This window comes from Athene cunicularia (genome assembly GCF_003259725.1).
Source record: "Athene cunicularia isolate RWA chromosome 2 unlocalized genomic scaffold, athCun1 chr2_part1, whole genome shotgun sequence".
Classification (NCBI taxonomy): Eukaryota; Metazoa; Chordata; class Aves; order Strigiformes; family Strigidae; genus Athene; species Athene cunicularia.
Window position 1 is genome coordinate 121,106,529 of NW_020799095.1, and position 9,520 is coordinate 121,116,048.

The following is a 9,520-nucleotide window of genomic DNA, read 5'->3' on the forward strand; positions in this document are numbered from 1 at the left end:
TTTTCCCTGCCTGAAGGTTTTCTTCATTACAGAATGCTTTTCCTTTTCCAGTTCCAATTATTTTTAAAGAAAATTAAGCAATTTCTTTAGATTATTTTTTTTTTAATGTTACCTTTAGTGTTTCTGAAATTCTACTGCAGTTTGGAAAATAAATATCTTTCCAGGCTGCATGTATTCATTTCTGTGGAATAACCTTGACTTCTTAGTGCTTCCTCTGTGAATGGAAAAAAAGTCATTACTTGTGATCCCCCTTAACATCTACATACACACATTTTGGTACATAGCACTCTTACTGATGACAATACATTTCTGGAAATTGTACTAATTGTGACTATATTCAAGGGCCTGATTAAGAAAACATGTCTAAATCAGAAACAAACAAACAAACAAACAAACCAAAACAAAACAAAAAACAGAGCTACATTAAACCACATAGTTAAACATTTGCTTAAATTCATAACCAAAAGAATATAAAAATACTGAGTTGGAAGTGTGATAACAAAGTAAAGGTAATATACCCTACAAAATACACTTTTAAATCCTAACAAATTAAAGACATTCTCCTTCAGTTTATAATAATCTTAAGGACAAAGTTTTGTCTTGCAATCTCTGACAGTCCCTTTAAGCAGGCATTCATTGCAAGCAATGACAGAAACATCCCATCTTCCACTTTCCTCTGGTGGGACAAAAATCAGATGATACAATAAAAAAGAAACTAAACAAAATTAAAACCATAAGATTTTTCTGCCCCAAACTATGCCCTGTTTCTTTATGAAGCTTTTGGAAACCTTAATGGTTAAAAGCAGTGGGTAACAAAGAGTGACCTCGGAACAGCAGGTTCTAGGATTTAGACATGTAAATAATTTTTAGTCCTCGAACTTGAAAATGAAGGCTACAGTTTGCTCTGCCAGCACTCATGGGGCTTTGTCTGATGACACAGATGTAGAAGCTTTGAGTAAAATGGAAATGTCAGTTGCCAGAAGCATAACCGTGAGCAAATCCTGGTAAGTGAGGTCTCTCGTCCTGTCGCAGGCCACCAGCTCCTTTCTGTACCTTGCCTAATGGCGGGGGCTCCTTCAGCGCTGCTGTTACTGTGCCGAATCTCGAGCTGGCAATATGCCTTGCAAGGTTTGTTCACGTGATTACAGGCAAGAGAAGCTTTAAAGTACCCAGCCTGTTAAATTCCAGTAAATAAGTTACTGCATATTTTAGAAGGAGCTTCTTACCACACAGTTCACAATTAGTATGCCCATTTCAGCATTAAAAAGGTACCTAGGAAAAGAAAATGTGTGTATAAGTACAAAAAAATATCAGAATAGAGCACTTAGACTGAATAATTAATACCACTTTATCTTATGCAACCATATATTTTAATCATCAAAGATGACTAAGGCTACAAATTCATGTTTATTGACAAGGATGCCTTTCTTAAATCACCATTTAAAATGGATTTTTATGGCCTGTCTTAATAACCAAGAGGCAAAAATGTGTTGCACTGCATGGACATGCTGAAAATATGAATTAAATGGTCAAGACTACTGTCTAACTCCCTAGGCAAAAAGGCAATAGGACTGTTATTGAGGCAGAACAAAGAAAGAACTATCCTATTCTCGCTGTATCTACCATCTTTAAATACGAGTAAAAGAATCAGTTAGTCTAAAAAAAATAAAGCTAACAAATCTGTCAGGCTCACAACATACTACAAGTTTGCATTATGAGTTTACATAACTAATGATCATCGTATCAGGAAACAGGTTTTATATCAAAACATAGCATTTTCTCATCTCACCTTTACCAGTGAGGACTTCCTTCTATTTCACATGGTTCTACTTCCTCTCAATTTTCTTCATGTTCTTACACAATTATGCACGCTACTGAAAAACACTTTTACCCAAATAATCCAATTTCCCTTAAAGAACTGTTTTCAGTAGTGCACTTGATAGTTTAAGCAGAAATATAGCCCAAAACATTTTGCTATCTTGAGGCATGTAGTAGTTACACACAACAATGAACTTCATATATCTTCCTATTCTACTGCAGTTTCACCATGAAGTTTACTTAACATAAAAAAAAAAAAAAAAAAAAAAAAAAGGGAATTCTTCATATATGCATAGCATAGCTTGACTGTCCTTTCTGACCATAACTGTGCAATTTATAAGAGGAAGCAGTTTCAGTCTGTTCTAGCTAAATCAAGGTTACTGCTCCTTCAGAGCTGCCAGTGAAGCTGCTCATGTAGCCACTCCCTAACTCAACTCAATCAGGGTGAACCCAACTAATGTAAACAGTAACTCAGCGAAGAGGCTAGGGATTGCACATGTGAGCAGCTCAGGGAATGTAAATTCTGGTACCAAGAAAAGTGATCAGAATCTTAGGGCAAGATGAAAATTGTAATTTTTAGCTACCACAGCTAGAGTTGAAAGAAAACATGTTAATAAGGATCAAATTAAATACAGTTATACTTTGCTTTCATAGGACTGTTTCAGAAATATATTATTTTACCTTTGAAAAGTGACTAACATCACTAAGGTAATGCCCAACTAGTAATAAGAACTTTACAGGGTGACTTAATCCTCTGTAAATTGACTTGAGATCAGAATATGCCTCAGGATGGTTTCCACAGTGACTGTATGAAAAGAACACCCCAAAAAAATCCACTAAAAAGTCCATTCTTTAAACATTCCCAAAAGAATTTCTGACTACAAATGATAGAGAATATTAAACAATAACAACTTCTGTGAAACAAAAAAGAAACTTCTATTCTATGGTTTCCATACCTGAGCTGGACCAATTCCAATTCATAATTGACCAATTTATTTATTCAGAACTGAATATGTAAAACTCTTGAGAGATGTGTTAAAATACCTTACAGGCCTCATTTTTCTCCTTTTTTTATTTCCATCACTCACTGGAAAATTACTCCACATTGGTTTATTTATTCCTAAATGGACTGACCAGGAAGAAATAAGTTTACACTGAATCCACTTTTTTTTTTTTTAATTTTAATTTTATTTTTTTCCTAAGTTATTCTGCATCTTGCACCCTGTTTGGGCCAGGCACACTTTTATTTAGTACTGTCTATACCTTATTCACATCTGTCAACAAAAAATGCACATCGCAGTCACACACCAAGGCACAAGTCACAAAACTCACAGAAAAAGTAAAAGAAATGATATTTATATGTCATTTCGATAGTCAAGGGAGAAGAAGTGTCCTAGGCCCTCTTTCTAAAAATAATGCTTCATACAGGTGTCATCTCTGTATTTCATTGGAGTTATCAAAAGAAAAAAAGTTGTCATTTATGGAAGTTGCTTCCTGCTATTGGAATGAAATGATCTGCTTTAAATCACAGTCCTGTTCATCCATACCTTTCTTCCATGAAAATCACTCTTACATGTAGGGAAATGGGAAAAAACAGTTATATTAACCCACCATCAACCTATCTGATCCACAGAAATAACACACATAAACTCTCTTCTGGTCATTCATTCCTATCAAAAGTGGATTGAAAAATATTTACAACATCTTAGAAAAACAGAGTGAAAAAGAACAAAACCAGCTACTCCTGCTACCCATAGCAATGATGAGCTGATAAATAACCTCACCATATTGTCTTGTCAGGCATATCTAATAGAGATGAAGAAGTCTCTAATTAGGGCATTAATTCCACACTGCACTGCAGTTGCAATGCAACCTCCCTTTCACTGACAGGTGCAATACGTGGGTGCAAATTTCTTGGCATCAGCAATCTACTCTTTTGCATTTACATTACTAACATCATTACTTTGATTGACTTATGTACAGTACTACACTTTCACCTCTTAAGGTACAGAAAGAAAAGATTGATTCTGATTTCAGTGCCACAGTTTTACACAGATGCAGTTCCGATGAATTAAGTGCACTTACTCCTAATTTACAGTCATGGAAGAAAAATAATTTTCTTGTTTACCCTCCTATTTAGACAGCTCTAACTCTTTTGAACAGAAAAAAAGTTACACTGGTTTAAAACTCGTATGACAGTTAGGGGCATAGTTACATGTATTTTTCCACAAGAAGATGGCAGCTGTCCTCAAAGTGTAATGCGAGTTAACTAGGAAAAGGTGATTGACTGATGCTGAGGTTAATTGCTTGTTGGCATGCTAGAAAGCCTATGCTAACAAGTGCTGCTTATAACTAACAAGTGCCAATTATTTCCTTATATTCTAGTACACATTATATTACGCTAGGCACTATCCAGACATCCAGAAAGATCCAGGCATCCCTGCCCTGATCTGATGAGTTAATGATTTAAGAAAACGATGCTAGTTACTGACAAAAATGGCTCAGTGCATGCTGCTTATCGCAGATGTACAAGACTTCATATAAGATCATAACACCAAAAACCTTTGGTAATGTTATCAATGCACCAAGCATATATTCGTAATTAAAGTGTAAATAGCTGTCTGATCATAAACTTTGTTTCCTCTGTTGCTGACCAAAAGCTTACACTAACAGATAGTGCTTATTATGTCATTATTAGAAGCCAGTGAAATCTTTAGAAGTGCTGATATTGTAATCCTGTTTCCACATCTACATGTGGAAAAACCCCATATTTTATATATATAATTGGTGACCAAGTGTACCTACAAGCCTGACAAAACTTTCCACCTAATAGGTAGATTATTATATAAAATATTGCCTCATATTTGTGCAATACATTCACCTGGCTTGAAAATATGCTGACAGAACTAGAATGCATAACATCATCCATTGTTAAATTGATATTAAATTCATAATTTTGTTCCTGAAGCATCAGTAAATACCAATTTTAATTGCATTAATAAAATGTGAATTATGAAGGTGGAATTGTACTGACTAATACAAATTTTCACTATGATAATAATGATTTTAAATAAGATTAAAATGTAACAGCTCCTAAAGAAAGAGGAAGTTAATGTACCAAAAATAATAGTGCAAAGCCAGCCTGCCCCCCTCTCCTAGACAAGACATCTACCTTGTATCATTTGGTCTAAAACAAAGTTGACCTGAGTAGGGAATTTACCAGTCTTTCAGACTTTCTTTGCAATACATCTTAGAGTTCTTAGTAAAACTTAGCCGTTAATCCTTGTGTAACTTCAAAATAAACCTGTGTAATGGCATGACAACATTATATCAAAATTGAAAGCCTTTGGTAATGCGTTAATTGTGAAAGTTTGGAATTATAAAACCATCTTTCCCTTTTCTAACTGTTAAACATAGAATGTGTCAAGTATGTTGGTAATTTGTTGAAAAAGGTAAAAAACGCCTAAGCTACGGCTTGATCTCTCCTAGTCCTGCAGTGCTGAGAGCATTTCAGCATATCGCTATCCCAAGGATCCAAAATAATGCCACAAAACTTCACTAATTATTATACAGCACGGGCATTTAGAACAGGGTTGGGTGAGGTGACCATAAAAATGAAAAGATTTAAGAAAATCTAAAAATGTTGAAATGGTATTTGCAAATCTTGCATCAGTATTCCTAAACTGTTTTCGAATAGATATGTACATTTCTGTACCCATCAAACACTTAATAAAAGATAGCTCCTCTAGGCAATTTGCAAACTATAGTTTCATCTAGATATATGTCAGTGTAAATCAGGAACCTTCAGTTCTCAGTTTTTCTAAACAAGTATGCCATAATCTTTCCTAGCCCTGTATCCGTCAGACCCTCATAAATCTACCACATTGCTCTGTCTCCTCAGAATGCAGTCAAATTCACAAATATTTTAAAGGTATAGTGAAATACACATAGAGCAAGTCTATCATCCTAGCAGGAGTTAGTAATTTCCTTCACCTGCAGTATATATTTCATTTTAACACATCTTTAATAGACACCAACTAATCATGTTTAAAGGCTACTTCTTTATTATTGCCCTTTATCCATAAACTGCTCTTTTCACTGACCTTAATATATAAGGTGAAGATAGGCAATCATTCCATATAAATGCTTACATATATGTTTTTGATTTTAAGATATGTAAGGTAGATCTATTTTGTCTGGACATAGTTAATATTTTCTTAATTTCCATGTGCCATTGTAGAATATATTTTTTTTGTTCTAAACCACCCAATACTCTCAGAAATACCTTCCTTTTTTTTTCTGTATCCTGTATTTTATAAAAGAGTAAAAACATAATTACATTTATAATTTCAGATCTATTAAGAATAAAGCACTACATGAAATTTATAATATAGAAATTCCCTTTTCCTGGAATTACAGTTTTGTATTTATTGAATGCGTTCACAGGCTCCCTTAGGATGTGAAATGTATGGAAATATATGTGCATTACTAAAGAAAGAACTAAATTTATTCTTTCCCCACATCATGCTCTTCTTTGCAGTAGAGGTTTTTAATTCAGCACAGAGCTAGAATAAGATGGAGCCAATTTCCTGGTCTATATGTGTGACAAATGCTAAAAGTGGCACAAGATTAACAAATTAGTTGATGTATATATCTTTAAACAGTTTTTTGACTATGTCCCAAATCAAAATACATGCTTTATTTGAAATGAAGACTTCTTGAGGGTTAGTATTAAACAAGAATCTTATATACTGCTGTAATTTTAAGACAAAATCAAGGCACGTATGACAACTAAAGAACAACAACCTGAAAAAAATGTATAAGAAGGCTTTTACGGCACATCACCCTAATAAGAACAACGTAAAGTGCTATAAATTGTTTATTCAGTGATTAAATCTGATATTTTAATAAGAAATTTACTGTGGAAAAGTTAATTATTTCAGTACACAAGTATTTCTCTTAGGCATGAATATTGACAAAGTATTAACTACCAAAATATTAAATTCTTTCTTGTTAAGCCATGTGTCAGATAGCAGCTATTTTTAAAATGAGTATGGAGAGATCTACAGTATAGACATGTGTGTCATTATAGAAAGGTTTCTTTATGATGGTTTGAAATAAAAAATATGGAACTTGACCTTTTTAGCTGACATAGTAATCACCTACTTGATGTAATCCAGATATCTAACACCAAACAATAAAAACATCTGTGACAACAAACCCATGTAAAGCTTGTGGAATTATTTAATTTTTAAAAAAACGATAGCAATATTTAATAATCAGATAAACCTGGATTGGTTCTTCTTACACAAAAACTTTTGCGCTTTGCAAATGCTGTTTTTAAAGGGCTATTAACTTAGACGTGAAAGCTTTTTAAGATCTCATGCATATGTTTTGGAGTTACCTCATTCATTCTGCTTTTAGGACCTTGTCATAGTCCACCTGTTTTGCTTTTGCTTAAATTACATCAAATAATAGCTTTCTTTAGAGAAAAAAAAAAATCCTACATTTCTACTGACTGTATCCAAACATGATAATATGCTTAAAATTCAAGAGGAGCCATATTCAGGTTGCATGTCTCAGTCACCCAATCTCCCTTTCACATATCTGTTCATGTTGACAGACTATGTCATAATACATCAACAGAAAGATCAGCATAGAAGAACAAAAATTCATCGCCTGACAGCAAGAGAAAAACTGATTTCTACTATTAAATTAGCAAAAATATACCAATACTTCACTACCAATATGGACACCACAGCTAAAAGCATTCACCATATTATAATTCTGAATGAGCATTGGGAATTTTTTGTTTCAGTAATCTTTAAACACAAAAAAAAAAAGGAGGGGGGGGGAAGAGGGTGGACTCGAAGATGTCTATATCTTTATAAGTAAAGAATTGATTTCTACCAAATTATGCTATTCCATTTTGGTTGTGTTAATATATTAAATATAAGTTCTAAATATTCATTTGGTTAGAGAACACTGAGCACTGTTTTTGCAGTACTCATTTCTGACAGAGGCTTTTTCTGACGAGGTCAAGAACATGTGTGACAAAATCCTCTGTATCAATAGAGTGCATCAGCTTCTTTATATCTAAGAATTTCTCCTTATGTAAAAAGTATTCTGACTCTCTCACCGCTAGATATAATTTTAATATACTATATTGAGCAGTAGTGTTTCACTAGGAATTTAACAATACCTGGAATAAATAATGTCTTTTGCAGCCTAGGGCAACATCTGCCACTTATGCATTAATTCTGCCCCTGTTTGAACACTCTACAACATATGCACTTCTCTTTTGTCTGTTATCCTAGAGTTGTGTTATTCCCAAATATTGACATCATCTACTTTTATCAGCACTAACTGCTCTGAAGCTTCCTAGTCTCATGCTCAGCTCTATTTCTTTCTATTGATTATCTTCCTCACTCCAGCAGGTAGCTAGCCAGCGAGGCTGTCCTGAGAAATAGCTTCCAATGACTTTATACGCACAATTTACACGGAATTGTTTAAAGAAGATATTAGCCTCAATACAAATCAGTGAACCTCATTTAGTCAATACTGCACAATTCAGCTGTTGGCACCCTGTCACATGTTAGTCTTTAAAGTCAACTACCATACCCAATCTGCACATTAGCCATAGTATTTAGTTTCATATTAAAATGAGGCTAGTTTTTCACTTTTCTTTTTGAAATCTATTCAATATACTTTTTACATCACCTCATTGAACCATATGATAGTAATATAATTTTAAGTATAAAAACCTGAGATTAAATGCTTGATTTTTGACAGTGTCCTTAAATATAATAAATTCAAAGGGAAATACTGTTAAGTTAAAATGGAGTGTTTTTCATTAAGTCCAATCAAATGGTAGACAACAAAGGATCTTTTATTTGAGAATATGAAGTGAAAATGAAAACCAGAAAACCTTTACTAAGAAAAGGTCTAGCTAAATTATGTTGGAAGGAGGTCTCCAGATTGAACCTGGGTGTTTCTTTTGCTAAAAATGAATTAAACTAAGATGCACTATGGAAGAATAGCTTACAAAGAAGGAAAACCTAGTGCTTTATAAAGATGAAAACAGGGCCTAAGTACAGTTAAGTTAGAATAAAAACTACAAAGAAAGATCAAATATTAAAAAAAAAAAAAAAGTCCTACTGTAGCACCTAAACTGTTCTTTTATCATCAGGACAAGGAAATTTGGGGATTTTTTTTTTTTTAACCCCCTTTGCATTCCACAGCAGGGCTCTAAAACCCTAGTTGAACATTTATATGAAAATAATCTTTCCTTTTAGCCTACCAGACTATGATCTAAACTTTCTTTTAGACTACATCTAAAAGATAGAAGAAAAACAAAGTATATGTGCTTATCCCTGAATCTGTTACTTGAGAAAAAAGATAGCTGTTCTGTTGTTTTCCATCTGTATTGGACTCACATATTTTAGTATATTTAGCATATCCATGATGTTTATACTACAATTTCCATGTACATCCTTCGGCAGCAGGATAAAAATAAGTGTTGTACATCATTTTTGGAAGAAAAATACTTGGTTTTGCTGTATTTGGCTTATTTATTTATTTTCATTTACACTTTTCTTGAAACTTGATCTTACAATGCAAAAATTCATTGACAACCTGGCAGTATTCATGGCTATTATCTTTTGCAGGATAAAAAAAAAAAAAAAAAAAAAAAAAAAAAAAA